The 23722-nt window shown below is 37.0% G+C and overlaps 1 protein-coding gene across 2 annotated transcripts in view; it reads left to right on the top strand.

Moving 5' to 3' along the window:
- CDH12 (cadherin 12) overlaps positions 1–23722 on the top strand; it is a 362543-nt gene that overhangs the window by 251468 nt on the left and 87353 nt on the right. The window lies entirely within an intron of this gene.

Here is a 23722-nt window from a genome sequence, read left to right as displayed (position 1 = left end):
AACTACAGAAAAATGCTGATGGTTTCTGTTACTTGAATTTTAAAGGGCAAAACCATCTAATATGCTAAATTATACATTAATGGATCAAATCAATTAAGTGATGTGGTAAATTTTACAAAATATCCATGCCTCTCTCGCTCAGCCTCTTCCTTCTAAATAATAATTTTGTAATAAATATTAAAACAAATGAGATAAAGTACACCATATACAAGAGTGAATAAAAATAATTTAATTTTTAGGATTTGTACTCTATTTTCTTTCTTCCTTTTTCAATATAATTATAAAACCATTTGTAGAATAAAAACCAAAAACCAGACCTGTTGCCATCCAGTCGATTCCAACTCACAGTGACTCTATAGGACAGAGTAGAAATGCCCCATAAGGTTTCCAGGAGCAGCTTAATCACTTTGCCAGCAGGGCACCAGTATTTATAAGATACATGAACTCAAATACAGAGAATTGAGCATTAATCACCATCCTAAGAAGATTCCAAAATCAAACCTGTTGCTGTCAAATGGATTCCAACTCAGTGACCATACAGGACAGAGTAGAACAACCCCATAGAGTTTCTAAGGCTATAGAAAAAAAAAAAAAAAAAAAAAGGCTGTAAATCTTTACAAATCTGTCTTGGAAGAAGTAAAACCAGAATGTTCCTTAGAAGGATTTGATGTTTCTTATTGGTCCGGTTGTGAGAATTTTTGTTTTCTTTTTTTTTTTTTTTTATGTTGAGGTGTAATCTATACTGAAGGCTGTGGTCTTTGGTCTTCATCACTAAGTGCTTCAAGTCCTCTGCACTTTCAACAAGCAAGGTTGTGTCATCTGCATAACTCAGGTTGTTAACCAGTCTTCCCCTATTCGGGACATGGCATTCTTCATATAGTCCAGCTTCTCGGATTATTTGCTTGACATACAGACTGAATAGGTACGGTGAAAGTATACAACCCTGATACACACCTTTCCTGATTTTAAACCATACAGTGTCCCCTTGTTCTGTTTGAATGACTGTCTCTTGACCTACATACAGATTGCTCATGAGCACAATTAGGTGTTCTGGAATTCTCATTCTTCCAAATGTTATCCATAATTTGTTATGACCCACACAGTCAAATGCATTTGCATAGTCAATAAAACACAGGTAAACATCTTTCTGGTATTCTTTTATTTCAGCCGGGGTCCATCTGACTTCAGCAATGATATCCCTGGTTCTGCACCCTTTTCTGAATCTAGCTTGAATTTCTGGCAGTTCCCTGCAGCAGCTTTTGAATGTTCTTCAGCAAAAATTTTGCTTGCGTGTGATATTACTGATATTGTTCCATAAATTCTTCATTTGGTGGGATCACCTTTCTTGGGAATAGGCATAAATATGGATCTCTTCCAGTTGGTCGGGCAGGGAGCTGTCTTCCAAATTTCTTGGTATAGTCAAGTGAGTACTTCCAGTGCCATATCCATTTGTTGAAACATCTCAACGGGTATTCCGTCAATTCCTGGAGCCTTGTATTTTGCTTGTGTCTTCAGTGCCGATTGGACTTTTTCTTTCAGTACCATTAGTTGCTGCTCATATGGTGCCTCCTGAAATGTTTGAACATCGACCAATTCTTTTTGGTATAGCGACTCTGTGTATTCCTTCCACCTCCTTTAGATGCTTCTTGGGTCGTTTAATATTTTCCCCATAGCATCCTTCAAAATTGCAACTCGAGACTTGAATCTTTTCTTCAGTTATTTCAGCTTGAGAAATGCACAGGGTGTTCTTCTCTTTTGGTTATCCATCTTGGGGTCTTTATACATGTCATCATAATACTTGTCTTCTCCAGCTGTCCTTTGAAATCTTCTGTTCAGCTCTTTTACTTCATTTTTTTCCTTTTGGTTTAGCTACTCGATGTTCAAGAGCAAGTTTCAGAGTCTCTTCTGACAACCATTTTGGTGTTTTCCTTTCCTCCTGTCTTTTTAATGACCTTTTGCTTTCTTCATGTATGAGGTCCTTGATGTCATTCTGCGACTCCTCTGTTCTTCAGTCATTAGTGTTCAATGAGTCAAATCTATTCTTGAGATGGTCTCTAAATCCAGGTGGGATATACTCAAGGTCCTACTTTGTTTACAGCTGTTTCTTCTCGTTTTGATTCATGCCACATCAGCAAATGAAGTTCCCAAAATCTTGACTCCATCCATGTCATTAAGGTCGACTCTACTTTGAGGAGGCAGCTCTTACTCAGTCGTCTTTTGAGTGCCTTCCAACCTAAGGGTCCCATCTTCTGCCATTTTATCAAGCAACGTTCCACTGGTATTCATAGGGTTTTCACTGGCTAAATCTTTTCATAAGGAGACTGCTGGGGTCCTTCTTCCTAGTCTGTCTTAGTCTGGAGGCTCAGCTGAAACCTATCCATTGTGGGTGGCCCTGCTGGCATTTGAATATCGGTGACATAACTTCCAGCATCACAGCAACACGCAAGCTTCCACAATACGACCAATTAACAGACACGTGGGGGAAATCAAATGGAAAAAGAAAATAGTTCCTGATCTTTGGTTCGCAGAAGGCACTCTGTTGCCCAAGAAACCACCTGATTTGGGTGAGAAGGATTACTTCAGTTCCTATCACAACCTCCCTTTGTTATTGTAGGGCATGATCTATAAAGTTTGTTGTGTCGTTGTTGGGTGCCATCGAGTCTATGTTTGACTTATAGTGATCCCATGTGACAGAATAGAACTTCCCCATAGGGTTTTCTAAGCTGCCATCTTTACAGGTGTAGGTTGCCAGGCCTTTCTCCCACAGAGCTGATATGGGAGTTCAAACACCCAACTTTTGGTTAACAGCTGAGTGCTTAACAATTGCACAACCAGGGCTCCCAATATAATATACATGGAAGTTTGGCTATGGGCATCTGCCCACCTATACACAAAATGCAAGTAGCTGACAACAACCCCAACATGTAACAATATGTCAAAGGCCAAATTGTTGATTTTGTCATTGTCTCCAATAAGTTTTTCTAGGTGAGGAGATGGAAAAGAGGAGATGGTGACAATTACTCTGAAGCAAATATCAGAGAAGGATGACTAGAATAACGGGTGTTGTGTGTTATCTTTTAATGTTTAAATGAGGACAACTACTTCAGTGTGTTAAAAACATTTAGGTTCAGGGGGGTGGTTGTGATCATTAAGGTTGTGTGTCAATGTGACTGGGCCATAATTCTTAGTGGTTTGGCAGTCGTAGGATGATGTGATCACCTACAGGATGGAATCTGCTATGAATAGTCAATCAGTTGAAAAGGAGTTTCCTTGGGGGTGTGACCTGCATCCAATATAGGTGGACATTCTGACAATGCTCACAGGCTTTTTCCTCACACTGGGCCCTGAAGCTGGCTCCTGTTCATCTGACCTCCGGTTCTTGGGACTTGAGCTGGCAGCTTACCTGCCATCTTGCCTGCCAACCTTGGGATTCATAGGTCTTTGAAGCCTGTGAGCAAGAGCCCTGTTGTCTGATTTGCCAATCTTGGATTTGCCAGCTCTGGAGGCTAGGTGAATCAGGAGAAGCCTACAACTTGACCCATGGACTTAGCATGTTCCAGCCTCTACAACCATGTGAGCCATTTCCTTAATATAACTCTATGTATATATTTATATGCTTTAATGGTTTTGCCTTTCTACCAAACTCAGACTAAGACACCATGCTGAGAGGAGTTTAGTTTGAGATGCAATGAATTTGAATTCCCTGGAAGATATTCAATTAGGAAAGTGTCTGCAGATAATGAGAAATACCAAGTAGGGCCTTAGAAGAGTCGGCAGGAGGAAAATCAATTTGGCATGCATGAGCCTAGAGGTGATATGTGAAGCTGTGCAGTTAGAGAGGCTGGGGACAGAGAAAGTAGCGGTGACAGAGATAGATATTCCTGCTATAGCAACCAACCAATGAAACGCTGAATACCTCCACTGCACCAAGTACTGAGCAGAATACAAAGACTTCTAAGATACAGTGCCTGCTCTGAGCATTTTATAACGTAGTCTGATGAATAAACATGAGAAAACCTGGAAGCATGAAACAACAGTATAACAGTTGCACTAGGTAACCAGTCACAGATGAGGCACTAGTGGTTCAATGGTAGTATTCTTGCCTTCCACCTCAGTGAAATTTCTAGGGGTCCAGTGGTGTGGGGCATGTCAAGACATTCCTTCTAAAGTGAAGAATTAGTTATTGCATCTGGCCCTTCCCACATCTAAAAAGGAGACACAATGCCTAGGGGACCTCTATGGCTTTTGGGAGGCAACATATCCCCTCTTTTGGGTCTGCCACCCTGGCCTATTTATGAAATGACTAGAAAAGTTGCTAGTTTTAAGTGGGGCACAGACCAAGAAAAGGCTCTTCAACAGGTTTAGGCTACCATGCAAGTGACTCTGTAACCGTGCCACAAGATCCAGCTGATCCAATGGTGCTTGAAGTGTCCGTGGCAGATAGAGATGCTGTTTGGAGACTTTGTCAGGCACCTATTGGAAAATCACAGCACAGACTTTTAGGACTTTGGAGTAAAGCCCTTCCATCCTCTGCAAGTAACTACTCTGCTCTTGAGAAACAGCTTTTGGCTTGCTACTGGGCCTTAATAGAGACTGAACACTTAACCATGGAACACCAAATCCCCATGAACTCTGAGCTTCCCACCATGAATTTGGTGTTGTTGGACCCACAGTGTCTTAAAGTTGGACATGCATAGCAACACTCCATCATTAAATGAAAGTGCTATTTATATATGAGATCGGGCCTGAGCAGGACCTGAAGGCACAAGCTAGTTACATGAGGAAGTGGCCAAAATGCCTATGGTCCCCACTCCTATTACATTACCTTCCATCTCCCAGTCTGCACCTATGGCCTCATGGGAAGTCCCTTATGATCAGTTGACTGGGGAAGGAAAATCTTGTGCTGGTTTTACAAATGGTTGGGTGCAATATGCAGGCACCACTTGAAAGGGGACAGCAGCAGCACTACAACCCCTTTACGGGACCTCCCTGAAGGACAGTGGTGAAGGAAAATTCTCCCAATGGACAGAACTTCAAGCAGTGCACTTGGTTGTTCATTTTGCTTGGAAAGAGAAATGTCCAGATGTGTGACTGTATACTGATTCATGAGCTGTGGTGAAAGGTTTGACTGGATGCTCAGGGCCTTGGAAGGAACACAATTGGAAAATTGGAGACAGGGTTTTATGGAAAAGAGGTATGTGCACAGGCCTCTCTGAATGGACCAAAGAAGTGAAGATATTTGTGTCTCACATGGATGCTGACCAAAGGGTGAACTCGGGAAAGGAGGATTTTAACAATCAATGGATAAGTTGATGGCTTCTGTGAAAACCAGTCATCCTCTTCCCCCAGTCACTCCCTTCATCGCCCAATGGACTCATGAACAAAATGGCTATGGCGGCAGCACTGGAGGTTACACATCGGCTTAGCAACATAGACTTCCAATCACTTGGCTACAGCCACTGCTGAATGTCCAATCTGCCAGCAGCAGAGGCAAACACTGAGTCCCCGATATGGTACCATTCCTTGAAGTGACCAGCCAGCAACCTGGTGGCAAGTTGATTACACTGGACTGCTTCCATCATGAAAAGGGCAGCATTTTATTCTTACTGGAATGGACACTTACTTGGGATATGGATTGCCTTCCTGCAAGCAATGCTACTACCAGAACCTCCACCTGTGGACTTAGAGAATACCTTATCCATCATCATGGTATCCCATGCAGCATTGTCTCAGATCAAGGGATTCATTTCACAGCAAATGAAGTGAGTGCGGCAGCAGGCCCATGCTCACAGAATTCACTGGTCTTGCCATGTTCTCCTTTATCCTGAAGCAGCTGGCTTGACTGAATGATGGAATGAACTTCTAAAGATACAATTAAGGCACCAGTTAGGTGGCAATACCTTGTAGGTTTGGGGCAGTGTTCTCCAGGAGGTTATACAAGCTCTAAACTAGCATCCAATATATGGTGCTGCTTTTGCCACAGCCAGGATTTATGGGTCCAGGAATCAAGGGGCAGAAATGGGAGTGACACCACCCAATATTACCCCAGTGACCCACTCGTAAAATTTTTGCCTCCTGCCCCTAATACCTTTTGCCCTGTGAGTCTAGAGGTCTTAGTTCCAAAGGAAGGAATGCTTCCACCTGGAGACACATCACTGATTTCATTGAACTGGATGTTGAGAATGCCACCTGGCCTCTTTGGGCTCCTTATGCCTCTGGATAAACTGGCAAAGAAGGGAGTTACCATATTAGCTAGCATAATTGATCCTGGTTACCAACAGCAAATTGGATTGATATTACATAATGGAGGTAAAATGAGCATGTCTGGAAGGCAGGATATTCCTTTGGGTGTCTCTTTGTACTACCATTCCCTGTGATTAAAATCAGTGGAAAACTACAGCAACCCAATTCCAACATGGCTGGCTACTAATGGCCTAGAGTTTTCAGGAATGAAGTTTTAGATCACGCCAGCAGGCAAAGAACTATGACCAGCTGAGGTGCTTGCTGAGAACAAAGACAATACAGAATGGGTGATAGAAGAAGGTAGTTCTAAATACCAGTTACAACCACTTGACCAGTTGCAGAAATGAGGGACATAATTATTATGAGTATTTCTGTCTTGTATGTGTGTTTATTGTATCTTATTAGGCACAAGTATGATTTTATAATTTTCTTTATTCAGAGGTTATGTACGGTTTAAGGATATGTGTACAGATGCCAAGATGACAAGGGGGTAGATGGTGATCATTAAGGTTGTATGTCAGTTTGGCTGGGCCATGATTCTCAGTGGTTCATCAATTATGATGTAGTTTGGCAGTCCTATGATGATGTGGTCACTTCCATGATGAGATTTGCTGTAATGTGATCACCTCCATGATGGGATCTGCTATGTGTATACAATCATTTGAAAGGGAGTTTCTTTCAGGGTGTGGCCTGTGTCCAATACAGGTGGACTTGAAGGCAATGCTCACAGGCTTTTGATCATACCAGATCCTATAGCTCATTCCTGTTCACCTGACCTCCGATTCTTGGGAACTCAGCCAGCTGTTTACATGCCATCTTGCCAGCTGATGTTGGGATTCACCAGGCTTTGCAGCCAGTGATCCAGAGCCCTACTGTCTGACTAGCTGATCATGAGTTTGACAGCCCCTGCAACTATGTAAATCAGGAGAAACCTCTAGCCTGACCCATAGACTTGGGATGTTCCAGCCTCTACAACCACATGAGCCATTTTCTTAATATAAATCTCTCTATATACATATGTATATGCTTTACTGGTTTTGCTTCTCTAGAGAACACAGCCTAAGACATTGGTGTGGGCTCATTTGGTCAACAAGTTTAAGCATTTATAGCATTTAATTTACAAAGACATTTTGACTGCAAAATGAAGTTAAGGCATTTCTTAATTGAGACCAGGTAGAGGTTGTAAATAGTAATACAAAAAGCTCATGATATTTTAATATGAATTCATATTTGCTTAAGTGTTTCAAATTTAGTACTAGTTTTACTAATATAGCAACAATTTTAGCACACATTTTAATTCTCACAATCCAGTTTCTGAGATTTGAATAATTTCTAACAATCATTTTCTAGCATTCTCTGGCAACTTTCCTTTATCCAGGGCTTTTAGGGACATGATTCTTTCCTAGGTGTGATCCATGTAAGGAGAGAATATTATTTTCAAAAATAGTGTTTTATGTGTAATTTATATTTTGTTTCAGGTTATGTATGACTATTCAGGTTACTGTGTATGACTATTTAGCTCAGTAAACTCCCAAAAAATGAGTAAAACAAAAAAATAGACTTTTGATGCTAAATGGATACATATATCAAGATAACCCCTTACTTGAAACAACATGTCTAAAAAGCATAAAAATAAAACTGTAATTTTAAATGCTTGAAACAAATTATACAAGCAATTTATATTCTGGCACTATCTGGCCTCATTAAAATTATGAGCATGATGATAGAAACAGAGTCATCACATTTGATTTCTGTTCTTGAAAATAAAGTCAAGACACATTATAAAATTGGTTATTTACCAAGTGGAATAAACACTTCTCATTTAATTCCCAATTGGGTCTTCTGTCTGCCTCAATAAACGTAAATAAACAATAACTATTTCCTGAAAATAAACCATAAGAATGATAGTCTGGGTTATATTCACACAGTCAACAGCCATGGAAGCAGCAGTCAAGAAATCAAAAGATGCATTGCTTTGGGTAAATCTGCTGCAAAGGACCTCTTTAAAGTGTTGAAGAGCAAAGATGTCACCTTGAAGACTAAGGTGAGCCTGACCCAAGCCATGGTATTTCCAATCGCATCATATGCATGTGAAAGCTGGACAATGAATAAGGAAGACCGAAGAATTGATGCCTTTGAATTGTGGTGTTGGTGAAGAATATCGAATATACAATGGACTGCCAAAAGAACAAACAAATCTATCTTAGAAGTACAACCAGAATGCTCCTTAGAAGCAAAGATGGTGAGATTGTGTCTTACATACTTTGGACATGTTGTCAGGAGAGATCAGTCCCTGGAGAAGGACATCATGCTTGGCAAAGTACAGGGTCAGCAGAAAAGAGGAAGACCCTCAACGAGGTCGATTGACACAGTGGCTGCAACAATGAGCTCCAGCGTAACAACGATTGTAAGGATGGCTCAGGATCAGGCAGGGTTTCGTTCTGTTGTGCATAGGGTCACTATGAGTCGGAACCAACTCAAAGGCACCTAACAGCAACAACAACAACATATTCACCAGAAGTTCTCACATTGGTTCTCAAATTTTATTTGTCTCAAGAATCCCTTGGGATCTTGTGCTCTAACCATAGAAGATCTGTTTCAATTGATAGAGCTTTGAACCTAGAAATCTGAATTTTAAATAAGTGTCCTGGAGAAACTCTGATGTAAGTTGTCTACGGAGCATGATTTGAAAATCATTGGTTTACTATGATGAAGCACCAAAATTTGATTCTGGAAGAAGACTTTTTTATTATTTATTAAACAGGGATAGCATGTTAATTATTTTGTGTCTCATGAGAATTGTTTCTACTCTTGCAAAATTATATCCCTATAGGTATTTTGGACAGAGACTGGCTATTCAGAAGTTATTCGTTGTTGATTGTTTTGATTTTTTTTTCCCCACAATTAAACACTATGTATAGTCAGATATCTTGCTTAAAAGCCTTCCAAAGAGCTAACAGAAGTCAGATACGGATGCCTTTATGCCTAACAGGGAACTGACTATGATTTGAATGCAAAGTCAGGAAAGAGCTCTGAGATTCTACCACAGGAGAATGTTTGAGACTCCCGTTAGACTCCATGTAGGCAGATGTAAGGAAACAAAAAGCAATTAACAGGTTTTTAAATCTTTTCTCATTGCTATCATTATGACTATTAATATCACGTCCTTTGCTAATGAGACCCTGTACTTTTGAATCTTTTTCAATTGGTGCTGAAAATTTTTGATGACTTGTTTGGCCCTGCTCACCAGGTGGCAAAGGACAGGAGATTGCTGCATGGTTATTGTATGACCTCATTAACAGATGCTTAGAAGAACAGAAGTTTCCAGGCTACAGGGTTCATGGGTCTTTTAGAAACATGCTTAAATTTTGAATTATTTTCCTGAACTGTATAAAATAAACTTTAAAATTGAACTGATGTTAAAGATATTTTCCTCAATTTTTCCAATGTTATCAACAATAATATCAATGTCTAATGACAAAGGGTCTAATAAATAATTAAAATTTGTGTTAATGTAAATCTATCTACTAGCCATTTAATGTAAGTAATATGTTGAAAAACAAAGAGATTACTTTGAGGGACTAAGGTGTGCCTGACCCAAGCCCTAACATTTTCAATCAACTCATATGCGTGTGAAAGCTGGTTGATGAAAAAGGAAGACAGAAGAATAATTGATGTCCTTGAATTATGATGTTGGTGAAGAATATTGAATATACCATAGACTGTCAGAAGAATGAACAAGAGTGCTCCTTGGAAACCAGATTGGTGAGACTTCATCTCATGTACTTTGGACATGTTATCAGGAGGGACCAGGACCTCAGGACAGAGAATGACATCATGCTTGGCAAGGTAGAGGGTTAGAGAAAAAGAGGAAGACCCTAGACAAGATGGCTACAACAATGGGCCCAAACATGGCTACAACAATGGGCCCAAACATAGCAACAATTATGAAGATGGTGCAGGAGCAGCCAGTGTTTTGTTCTGTTGTACAGAAGGTCCTCAGTTGGAACCAATCTGACAGCACCTAAGAACAACATATATATATATATATATATATATATATATATATATATATATATATATATATATATATATATGTATATATACTTTTTAAATTAAAAAATCTGAAAGGGTGGTTTGCATATTTTGACATTGTATAACTGACAACCCAAATAAGAAATTTTACCTATGATAAAATAAAGATTATAGATCCCTAAATAGGCAAACATTTTTAATAGATAATCTAAAAGATAAAGTTCGCCCACCCTTCACCTTCCAACCTTCCTAGAAAGATAGGAGAAAAATGCCTCACAGGATATCCCCCTGTCAATCTTGGCATGAGTTTGAATGTTGAGAGTCAACTGAGTACAGCAATAGATCTTAGGAGATGTAGGCTATAATATGAAAATCTGTAGGCCTCTGGCTGCAGTCCTTACACACCTCTTACTTGCTTATTAAATCTTCAGGTCCTCAAGTCCCCAGCCTGTTTTTTTTGTTTTGTTTTTTACACATAGGCATTTGTCAGTTCCAAGATTTTCCCTAGATGCGAATTACAGAATGTGGTGATGAGATAATAACAGGGGACATTTTTGAACATTTACTAAAGGCACCACTAAAAAGTACATTTCATATTAACTTGTTTAATACATAGATGTAGATTCTGTTAAGACATTTTTTTTTTTTTTGGAATGGAAACTAAGTGAAAAAAGAGATTTACACAGATAGTAAGGGATGGAACCAGAGATTTCATAGTTACATTTGTTATGCAGCAGAATATAATTGGATAATACGTTGAAGCTATGACTTTTCAAATGTTCATGTCTATGAAAATTTAGTTTACTGCTACAAATGTCGGAATTATGCCAGTAGGTAGATGTGTTGTTATTGTTGTTGTTAGGCGCTACTCAGAGTGATTGACTCTTGGATGTGAAAGAATATGAATGGGAATATCAGCACTCAGTCCTCTACTCCACAAATCAAAGTTGAAAGGACATTGCCTTAAAGTCACTGTGAGCATTTTTATGTTTGTGATGGTAGTCATAGAAAGAGCCTTAGCTCGGGAAAGATTCTGATTGAAATCTAAGCTCCACCATTTACTCACTGGGGACCTGAGTAAGCTAACTAACCACTCACTGCCTCACAGTTTTACATCATCAAGGTAAGTCAATAAATAAAGTGACCAGTTTGGTCCCAAATTACCGTATTTTTCCACAAGTAACATGAGCCTTCCATGTTTGTTTGCCATCGATGGCCCTCCCCTCTAGAAAGTATTTTCCTAAACTCCCTATGCTAATTTTTTACAGCAACATGTAAACAAGAAGTCTTATTCATTATTCAGCTTTCAAATGCGTATGAGAAGACTGAAAATACCGTGTCTTGGGACAGGAACAAGTTCATCCTTAAAGTGATACCTTTGCTTTTTAACACTTTCAGGAGTTCTTTGCTCCTGATTTCCCCAATGCAATATGTCTATGATTCCTTGACTGCTGCTTCCACGAGTGTTGATTGCGGATCCAGGTAAAATGAAACCCTGGACACTTCAACATATTTTCCATTTGTCGTGCTGTTGCTTATTGGTTCAGTTGTGAGGGTTTTGTTTTCTTTATGTTGAGGTGTTAACCTATACTGAAGGCTGTGTCTTTGATTTTCATCAGTAAGGGCTTCAAGTCTTCTTCACTTACAGCAAGCAAGGTTGTGACATCTGTATATTGCTGGTTGTTAATGAATCTTCCTCCAAACCTGATGCCCAATTCTTCCTCATATAGTCAAGCTTCTTGGATTGCTTGCTCAGCATACAGAATGAATAAGTACGGTAAAAGGATACAACCCTGACACATACCTTACCTGATTTTAAACCACGTGGCACTCCCTTTTTCTGTTCTAAAGAATGCCTCTTGTTCTTTGTACAGATTCTGCATGAGCACAATTAAGTGTTATGGAGCGTCCATAATTTGTTATCCATAATTTGTTATGATCCACAGAGTCGAATGCTTTAGCATAGTCAATAAACCACAGGTAAACATCTTTCTGATATTCTTTGCTTTCAGACAAGATACGTCTGACATCAGGGATGATATTCCTTATTCCAGGTTATCTTCTGAACCTGTCTGGAATATTTGACAGTTCCCTGTTGATGTACTGCTATAATTTTTTTTTTTAAATTATCTGCAGCAAAATTTTACTTGTGTGTGATGCTAATGATATTGTTAGATAATTTCCACATTCTGCTGAATCACCTTTCTTTGGAAAGGGCACAAATACAAATCTCTTCCAGATGGTTATCTCCTAAATGTCTTGGTACAGATGAGTGAACACATCCAGCCTTACATCAGTTTGTTGAAACATCTCAGTTGGTATTCTGTTGATTCCTGGAGCCTTGCTTTTCGCCATTGCCTTCAGTGCAGCTTGGACTTCTTCATTTGATACCATTGATTCTTGATCATATGCCACCTCCTGAAATGGTTGAACATCCACCAGTATTGGTGGATGTACCCAAAGTTGGCACAGTGACTGTGTATTTCTTCCATCGCCTTTTGATAGTTCCTGTGTCCCTCAATTTTTTACCCATAGAATCCTTCAGTGTTGCAACTCTAGGCTTGAAATTTTTTCTTTAGTTCTTTCAGGTTGAAAAATGCCAAGCATGTTCTTCCCTTTTGTTTTTCTAACTCCAAGTCTTTGCACATTTCATTATAACACTTTACTTTGTCTTCTTGAGCCATCCTTTGAAGTCTTCCATTCAGCTCTTTCACTTTGTCAATTTTCCCATTTGCTTTAGCTTCTCTACGTTCAAAAGTTTCAAAGTCTCTTCTGATATCCACTCAGTCTTTTCTTTATTTTCTGTCCTTTTAATGACCTTTTACTTTCTTCACGCATGATGTCTTTGATGTCATCCCACAGCTTGTCTGGTCTTCGGTCTTTAGTGTTCCATGTATCAAATCTCTTCTTGAGATGGTCTCTGAACGCAAGTGGGGTATACTCAAGATCATACTTTGGCTCTCATGAACTTTTTTAAATTTTCTTCAGCTTCAACTTGACCAATTTAAAAAAAAAAAATTATTTTTTAATCAACTTGACCAATTGGTGATCTGTTCCAAACTCGACCCCTGGCTTTGTTCTAACTGATGATATTGACATTCTCCATCATCTCTTTCCACAGACATAGTCTATTTGATTCCCATGTGTTCCATCTGGTGAGTTCCAAGAGTATAGTCACTTTTTATGTTGTTGAAAAAAGGTATTTGCAATGAATAAATCATTGTCCATGCAAACTTCTATCATGCTATCTCCAGTGTTGTTTCTATCAACCAAGGCCATATTTTCCAGCTACAGACCCTTCTTCCTTATTTCCATCTTTCACTTTCCAATCACCAGTAATTATTAATGCATGTTGCTTGCATGTTTGTTCAATTTTAGCCTGTAGAAGTTGGTAAAAATCTTCAATTTCTTCATGATAGACATTAGTGATTGGTGTGTAAATTTGAATAACAGTGGAATTAACTGGTCTTCCTTGTAGGCATATGTATATTATCCCATCACTGGCAGAGCTGTAGTTCAGGATAGATCTTGAAATGTTCTTTTTGACATTGAATATTAGATTCTGCTTCAATTCGTCATTCCTGGCATAGCAGCTCAGAAGATTTTCTGGTTCAAAATGGGCAAAACCAGTCCATTTCAGCTTACTAATGACTAGGATATTGATATTTATGCATCCCATTTCATTTTTGATGACTTAAAATTTTCCTAGATTCATACTTCATGCATTCTATGTTCTGATTGTTGACAGATGTTTCCAGCTGTTTCTTCTCATTTTGAGTCCTGTCACATCAGCTAATGAAGGTTCCGAAAGCTTTACTCAATTTGCATAATTAAGGATTGAATCTAGTTTGAGGAGGCAGTTCTTGCCTAGTCGTATTTTGAGTGTCTCCCAACCCGAGGGACTCATATTCTGGTACTATACCAAACAATATTTCACTGCTATTCATAAAGATTTCTCTGGCCAATTTTTTTTAGATTGCCAGGTCCTTCTTGTAGCCTGTCTTAGTCTTGAAGCTCCACTGAAATCTGTTTACCATGTATGGCCCTACTGGTATTAGCAATTCCAGTGGCATAGCTTCTGGCATCACAACAACGAGGAAAACACCACATTATGACAAACTGACAAACGAGTGGTGGATATGTGTATACATATAAATATTTATATATAGCGAGAGAGAGATTTGATCCTAATTAAGCAGAGTATAACAGAACAAAACATCCTCAGTCCGCTGAAATAGTTAATGATAAACCACTTAATGAGACAAATATCCAGTTGCACAAATATATTATAAGCCTAATATAATTCCAAAAATAGGAATATATTTGTAACAATTATTGTATAAATATTCCTATGTTGCTGTAGGGTGTTGTCAAGTCAGTTCTGACTGATAGCAGCCCTATGTACAACAGAGAGAAACACTGCCTGGTCCTGCAGCATCATCCTCACATCACTGCTATGCTTGAGCCCATCCTTGTAACCACTGTGTCAACCCATCTTGTTGAGAGTCTTCCTGTCTTTTGCTGACCCTGTACTTTACCAGATATGATGTCCTTCTCTGGGGACTGGTCCCTTCTGATAACATGTCTAAAGTACGTGAGACAAAGTCTTGCCATTCTTGCTTCTAAGGAACATTATTCTTGTACTTCTTCCAAGACATATTTATTCCTTCCTCTGGCAGGCAATGGTATATTCAACATTCTGTGCCAATACCATAATTCAACAGCACCAATTCTTCTTTGGTCTTTCTTATTCATTGTCCAGCTTCTTCATGCATAAGAAGAGATTGAAAATACCTTTGCTTGAGACAGGAGCACCTTAGTCCACGAGGTAACATAAAATAGAAGAGAGTAATTAAGATCTTAATTGAATTATTAGAAAACTATTCACGACAAAGATAGCATTTTGGAAGGAATTTCATTGAATGTACAATATTTTCCAAGAAGAAGGAAAAGCATTAACAAAGTCTTGGAGTTTTGCCAAGCATAACATATTCAGGGGCTAGCTACTGAATTCTGTGAAGTTTATTTTGTAATTTAACATGAAGCTGTAGAAGTAGGCTGGTTATAAGCTGGTACATGCTGACGTATAAATGTATATTTACTTATGTATTGCGCAATTCTGAGTAGAGGGGTAGCATAACATAACTACATGTTAGAAAATATGTTTGCTAACTTGATAGATGCTGAAGTGGGGAGCAATTGGGGAACAGGGCCAGGGAAGCTATTTAGAATAGATAAATGTAGGCAGGATCAAGAGATGTAATAGCAAAATGGAAAGGGTTTGGGATTTATTGGACTCAGAGGCAGGAAACCCTGATGGCATGGTGGCCAAGTGCTAAGTCTGCTATCCAAAAGATTGGCAGTTTGAATCCATCAGGCATTCCTTGGAAACTCTATGGGGCAATTCTACTTTGTCCTTTAGGGTTGCTATGAGTTGAAATCTACTTGACAGCAATGTTTTTTCTTTTTTCCTAAATAGGATAAGTCAATTAAGATAAAAAGCACCTGAAAAGGTATTTCAGTGGGAATATGGGTTTTTCTTCTGATACTCTGAATCTGAGTGGAGATGAGAAAAGGTGCTTGAAAATATAAGGATCCTCAAAAGGAAGTCACAGTTAAAGCAGAATTTTCAAGAGACATAAAAATAGAAGTGATGCATGAGATCCAGGGCACGGATAAAATTAAGTAGATTTCAAAGAACAGAAACCTCTATTTAAGTTTTGAATATAAGAAGGTAATGCGGAAAAGAGAATGAACAAAGGTATGAGAAGAACCTTAAATATAGCAATCACAAAACTTTGGTCCATGGTTTTTTTTTTTGACAGTTTTAGCAACCATTAATCATAAATGTGGGTTCAAATCCACCCACCACTTTGAAGAAGAAAGATGTGGTAATCAGATTCCATAAATATTACAGCCTTGGAAACCCTATGGGGCAGTTCTACCCTTTCCTATAGGGTTGAAATGAGTTGGAATTGACTCAATGGCAAATAACAATGACAACAAATTGATTTGGCTAATAAAATTATCAGGTCCATTAAAATATAGCATTCAATGAATAATGATTCATTGTGTGCAGGTTTTATCAAGATGTAAATGCAAAAAAAAAGACTATAACTTTTTTGTACTCCATTAAGGTAATGAAAAATTTTAATCTTTTCCTTTAAGCAGCTCAATGTATAACAAGAGGAATAAGTTAAAAGTCAATGGACAATAACACTACTTGGAGTAAAAACAATGATAGACATAAGCACAAAATGATAACTAAATGTGTAAGGGCACACAAATCGTTAGAGAGCAAATCTAAGAAGGCTTGGAGACAAGTAGTGTCCACATATATTTCTGAAACCTGGAATAAGAGTTAGCCAGGTGAGAGAACAAACATGTCCTGATATTTAGACCATTATAATAAACAGTATAATTACTATTACATGCAAGTACAGACTATAGGTTAATATGATATTGAGTTGTTAAATCATGTGTTTTGGTTGGAGGAGGTAAGAAGAAAGACAAGAGATAATGGATGGAAGGATTAATATACTGGAGGTATTTCTTATGTTATAGGTGATAGGTTGCATTAGGAGTAATTGAAAAATCAAAATGGTAAGACAGAAGACTGTGGACACATCTGCTTTGTCATATGGTTACTTCCATTTAGAATATCTTTGGCCAGCTCACCCCAAAGTCCCAACATCACCTAGTTGACTCAGCTCAGACTCCAGCTTAAAGGTCATAATAATTGTAAAGATTTGTATATATTTCTTTTATTGCACTGATGTTATTTTGCATTTTGCTTTGTGTGATGATTTAATTAATTTGTTCCTCCCCTAGATTATATCCATCAGGATACACACCGTCTTCATTTATTTATTTATTTTTCTCAGAATTCTATGATGGAGTCTATTAAAATGTTTAGTTAAATCAAATATCAATAATCTAGATACCAAAAGACTTAATACTATCTACAATCTAAAATTGCTTATGAATTAGTTACTTGTACTGTATAAGTCCTCACAACTGGACCAAGAGGCAACATCATGATAAATGGAGAAAAGATTGTGTTTGTCAAGGATTTCATTTTACTTGGATCCACAATCAACACCCATGCTTGGAAACACAGGAGCAATGAAAAAAATAAAAGACACATTGCATTGGGCAAATCAGCTGCAAAAGACCTCTTTAAAATTCTGAAAAACAAAGATGTCACCTTGAGGACTAAGGTGCGCCTGACCCAAGCCATGGTATTTCCAATCGCATTATATGCTTATGAAAGCTGGACAATTAATAACAAAGACCAAAGAAGAATTGTCGTTTTTGAATTCTGGTGTTGGTGAAGAATATTGAATATACCATGGACTGCCAAAAGAATGAACAAATCTGTCTTGGATGAAGTACAACTAGAATGCACGTTAGAAGCAAGGATGGCGAGACTACATTTCACTTACTTAGGACGTGTTATCCGAAGGAATCAGGCCCTGGAGAAGGACATCATACTTGGTAAAGTAGGGGGTCAGCGAAAGAGAGGAAGACCCTCAGTGGGATGGACTGACACAGTGGCTGCAACAATGGGCGCGATCATGACAACAATTGTGAGGATGGCGCAGGACTGGGCAGTGTTTCATTCTGTTGTGCCTAGGAGCTCTGTGAGTCAAAACCGACTTGATGGCACTAACAACAAAAACAATGTATAAATAGGAGCCTTGGTGGAGCAGCTGTTATGCATTTGGCTGCTGACTAAGGCCTGGAGCTCCAATCCACCAACCATTCCTTACAATTCTGCTCTGTCCTGTAGGGTCGCTATGAGCCAGAATCAACTCAAAGGCAAAGGGTTTTTATTTATTTATTTATTTTTAATGTATAAAAAAGTTTTACGTAATGTTGAGCAAGGACTTATACATTGTTTCTGAGTAAATTTAGTTATTTTTATCAACATAAAACAAAATCAATTTCAAAAAGACAATTCATCAATAGCAAGCACTAAGTTTTTGTGTTGTGTTTGGTTGCTCAGAATTAGAAATTTTAGAGGAATAAATTTCTCATCATTCAGAGGAAAGAAATACTGCTAGAATTAAAAAAAAAACAGTGCTAGTGTTACATGTAATTTATATAACTTAACCCATTAATATATTTGGTCTTGTGTTAATCACAATTAATATTTATATATATGGTTATTTAATAAAATCTAGACTTGGCAATTATAATCTTTCAAAAGTGAAGTAATTTAACTAATTCAGTACAAACTTTGATGCCAAATACTTGGCAATCTCAAAAATGTGTTGATTATAAGCTCACCCTAAGAATTAGCAAGACTGAATTTCTCTGTCATTACTGAGGGATTTCATTCATATGTTTGGTATGCTTACTAAAATTCAGCTGGAATCCAACTTTATTATCAGGATTTTTTTTTTTCTCTTTTGGACTGTATTTCTATTACTTTCATTTGAGCTTACTGAAAATATTCATAACCTCAGGCTTTCGAGAAAATAGAGGGCAGAAAATATTCTTCACGCATTGAAATATTTTTATTCCCATACCCTCCAATTTTTAAGATATAGAAAACATATTTAGGTTAAAATGACATAACTTTTTCAAAACTCTTTTTACACCTCCTTTTTCTTTCATGTTCAGACCTGTTGGCAGTTTTCTATCGTCTATCATCATTACTACAGAAAAGTTTTGCACGCTGTGAGTTGAATTGTGTCCTCCACAAAGATATGTTGGTGAATATGACCTTAATGGAAAAAGGGTCTTTGCAGACACAGTCAAGTTAAGATGAGGTCATTTGGGTGTGTTCTAACCCAATATGACTGGTGTCCTCATGAGAAGAGGAAAGATGCAGACACGGTGACATAAGAAAGAATGTCATGCAATGACTGTGCCAGAGACTTGAGTGGTGTGTGTACCGGCCAAGTTACATGAAGGATTACCAGTGACACCAGAAGCTAAAAGAAGGGTATGGAACAGACTCTCCCCTAGAGTCTCGGAGGGAACATGGCCTTGCTAACACCTTAAATTCACACTTCTAGCCTCCAGAACTGTGAGAGAATAGACTCCTGTAGTGTGAAGCCACCCAGTTTGTGGTAATTTGTTACATCAGCCATAGGAAATGAACACAGTATATAGAGAGATCATCTATAAAACACTCCTTCAAATGTAACTAATGACCATATAAAATGCTGTCCTACGTTAATCTATAAGTGCCCTTTCAAAAACAAACCTATCAGCTAAGTATTATTAATAACTAAAAACAAAACAAAACAAAAACCCTGCTGCCATCAAGTTCAACTCCTAGTGGCCGTATAGGACAGGGTAGAACTGCCCCATAGGGTTTCCAGGGAGCAGCTAGTGGATTCAAACTGCTGATCTTCTGGTTAGCAGCCATAGCTCTTAACCACTGGGCCATTCATTCATTCATTGCTTCCTAAAGAGAAAGAATAAACAATATATTTTCTTTCCTTTTTTTTCTCTTTGAAGAAAGTTCTAACTGAACTTTCTTTGATAAAAAAAATAAAGGCACCAAAAATATGTTATCTTCCCTCAACAAAATATAAATTAATATGTTAGAATTTATTCAGAGATAAAGATTATATGACCAGAATAAATACTTTAAGTGCATCAATTGATTATCCAATACCAGTAACAACAGCATGTAATCATTCAGCAATATGAATATCAAGTAATAAGATGAATTGACTCACTACAAAGTAACTTTTGAAATAAACTTTATTCTGTGTTCATAGTAATGACTAAAGTCACTCAGAAACAATATATGTCATTAGTCCTTACTCAACTTTACAGAAAACTTATTTATACCTTACAAGATACTAATCCAAAAGCAATTAGGATTTAAATACTACAATACTAGAAATAATGGAAAGTTAAAGTAAAATTTATTTCAAATTGATGTGTTAAACATTTTTTTAAGATCTTGAAAAAAATCTGTGTACCTATTGTTGTTCATAGTATACTAATTTTATATATCAGGAAAAGAAAAATTATACATTTTGCCCAAGGTAAAAGAGGTAACGAATGGCTAAAACAGGTACACAGCTTCTATAAAATCCTCTTTTACTCACACAGATATGCTGTTTGCTTTCATTTTTTATGAGAAGATGAAAGCATTTTACATGTTCTTATTATATTTAATTTAGAAATTAAAAAAGTAAAATATTACTAGAGCAAAATTGTATTCCCATGTCACTAGATGGCAATGCACAAAAACTGTGTACGGTCACTCTTTGAACAATTCGATGTCTGAATTCAATCATTGAATCAACAGTTTAGTGGCAAAATGTATTTATTTTCTGAAGTTTAAATGTAAATCAATTTTCTAAGTAATAGTCTTTTCAGGTGGTCTTAGAAGTTTTTTTTTTTTCTCCAAGATCTTAAAAAAATGTTTAACACATCATTTTGAAATAAATTTTATTTTAACTTTTCATTATTTCTAGTATTTAAATCCTAGTCACTTATGGATTGGTTACTTATGGGGTATAGATATGTTTTCTTTAATGTTGAGCAATGACTTATATATTGATTCTGAGTAACTTTGAACTAGTTATTACTATCAATATAAAATAAAAGTTATTTCAAAAGTTAATTTGTAGTGAATCAATCCATCACCTTATCACTTGCTATTCATATTGCTGAATGATTGTGTTGTTATTTGTATTGGATAATTTATTGATTCACTTTAAAGTATTTATTCTGGTCATATAATCTTTCTCTCTGAGTAAATTCTAACATATTAATATATATTTTGTTGACTGTGGATATATTTTTTTGGCGCCTTTATCAACAGAACTTTCCCCAAAGGAAAAAAAAAAGGAAAGAAAAACATTATCTTTTCAGGTAGCAATGAATGAATGAATGTATCCCTCTCCCCCATGGTTTGAGTCCTAATAATTACAGTATAGCCAAAGCATAATTTTTCAAGTGATATAATCACTAAGAGGGTACTCACTTAGCCTATAACTGAGTAACAGATATTTTGGCCTTTGGAATTAACAGAGAATGCTATCAGTAAGAAGTTAGAGAATTTCCCCACTAAAATTCTACCTGAGTTCATGTTCTCCTTTTCCGTGGGAAAATGGTCATTTTTGTTAAGCATAGTGTGTTTACTTGATGACTGAAAAATAGGTAAGTATATATTCTTATTGACTCTATGATAATTTCTTGTCGACTGTTTTATTTCTTAATCTGTGCTGTACAGGTAGTACCGTTAAGATGTTTCATATGCGTCAAAAGTGGGACGCCTAGAAGATGATGGCAGTGTAATTACATAGTACATCATAAGCTATCCGACTTGGCACAGCTGACGATTACTTCAGAGCTTTGCATTAATCTGAATGACCCCAGCTTTATTGCTGTTGAGTTTCTAGAAATGATAAAATGTCAAGTCTTTGGAAATAAACCAACGGAACCTAAACAATCTGACATGACTAATGCATAGTTTCCCTGACCTGCTCCATATTCTGAAGATGTTATTATCAACTACAATATTTTATTGAAAAATGCCTGTCTTAATGAATGTGAGTGCCTTCCACCTTACAAAAATGTATGTCTGCTGTGTAAAGAACAGAAAATCTAGCCCTCTATAAATGTGTGCTTTAAACATGGTAAAACCTCAATGCACAGAAAAGTTGTAAGTGGTAAATCCCTGTTTTACGTTCATTATATCTTAATTTGGGGGGAAGGGGAAGCCTGTTAGTGGTATACTATTGAGTCAATCTTTTTGGACAGTGCAACTATCTTAGTACAGTTTTCCAACGCCATCGAATACTAATAACATTTGAGGGAATAATTTATGCTGCAAAATTTAATAAATAAAACTACTACTTGATTTATTTTGATAGAGTATTACAGAGAATAGCTGTCTTCACATTTCTTGTTATTCTCATAAAACGTTCTTTTATAAAACAAACAATAAAATAAAATCTGGTATCTCAGCATATTGTCTTGAAAAAGAAACTCTTCCATTTATAGTCTGTATTATCTGATGCTATTTAAATTACTTTTTGGGGTTAAGTATATATATATTATGAAGCAAAAGTTACATCATAATGTTGAAACAAAAATTCTGAATTTTATAGGAAGTGGTTATACTTAATAGCTTTATTACTTGAAAAAATATAGATTGGGTCAAATCTAGCTATTCTGAAACACGTTAAAAAAAATGTAGGTTGTAAAAGTCACGTTAAGTTTCTGCTAAAGTAATCATGGAAACCCTGGTGGGGTAGTGGTTAAGAGCTACAGCTGCTAACCAAAAGATTGGCAGTTCAAATCCACCAGGTGCTCCTTGGAAACCCTATGGGGCAGTTCTACTCTGCCTGAAGGGGTCACTATGAGTTGGAATCAAGTAATCATGATTATTAGAAATCACAAAGATTCCTCTTGAATAACTATCTTCATCCTATTATAGGCAATGGAAAAACAATGACACTTATTATTATTATCAATATTACAACTGTTGTTATTAGGTCCTCTTTGCTCTGGTTGCCTCAAGTTCAAACTCTGTTTTAAGTTCAGCAAACACTGAGCACCTCTATATGACAGGCACTGTGCTAGGTGTTTAGGAAGTAAAACGTAATGAAATGTAATCCCGGCCTATTAGAAGTTGCCATTTTGATCAATTAATATGACCATTTTTAACTGAGATTGTTTCATAATGTTTTTATAGCACCTAAAGTTTTAATGTCTACATAACATCATTGCTACTTGGCAAGTTCTGCATATGTAGACTTATTGATTTATTTATTCTTTTAAATTTGTTCTCATAAGTAGAAACCTAAACTCTTCTATGAAGAAAGCCATATTATTAATTAATTTAATTAATTATGTATAATTATTTTGGATCATTGTCAAATATGCCTTCTCTCTCTTACATCGAGCCAGACAAGATATAGGTGAGTACTTATCCTTCTTGAGGCCAAATATATGCTACATTTATGTAATATCCATCGGCTACAAACAAGGTTGATTTTACTGTAATTACAGTACCCAATGCTGTCTGTTTTTTTGTTTTGTTTTGTTTTTCGACACACGATAAGTTTAACTGCTTCCAAGGGTATTGATATTTTCAAATTTTGAAACTAAATGTGAAAGAATTACATGATCTCTAACAATAATTGGGAGTGATCAAGCATGTATTTGTCAGAAGCTCACAAGATGTGATTAATTACTTTCTCATAGATTGTTGAAGCAATTAATTCTAATATCCCTGTGTGGTTTTCTGAATGAACTTCACCATGCACCAAACATGTGGAAGACCTTTTTAATTTAATGTCTATAACTAACTACAAGTCCAAAGCCAATGAACTGCTGCGGAGCTTCACCTGCAGGGAAACACAATTCACTGTGTATTAATAGAAGTTAATAACTGGACGTTCAATATCAAAATGTAAACTTTGTGTGTGTGTATATTTAGTTTTGCTTTTGGATTTTTATT

The sequence above is a fragment of the Loxodonta africana genome, chromosome 2 (genome assembly GCF_030014295.1).
Source record: "Loxodonta africana isolate mLoxAfr1 chromosome 2, mLoxAfr1.hap2, whole genome shotgun sequence".
Lineage (NCBI taxonomy): Eukaryota > Metazoa > Chordata > Mammalia > Proboscidea > Elephantidae > Loxodonta > Loxodonta africana.
Note: the sequence above shows the minus strand (reverse complement) of the source record. Positions and strands in the feature narration are given on the sequence as shown.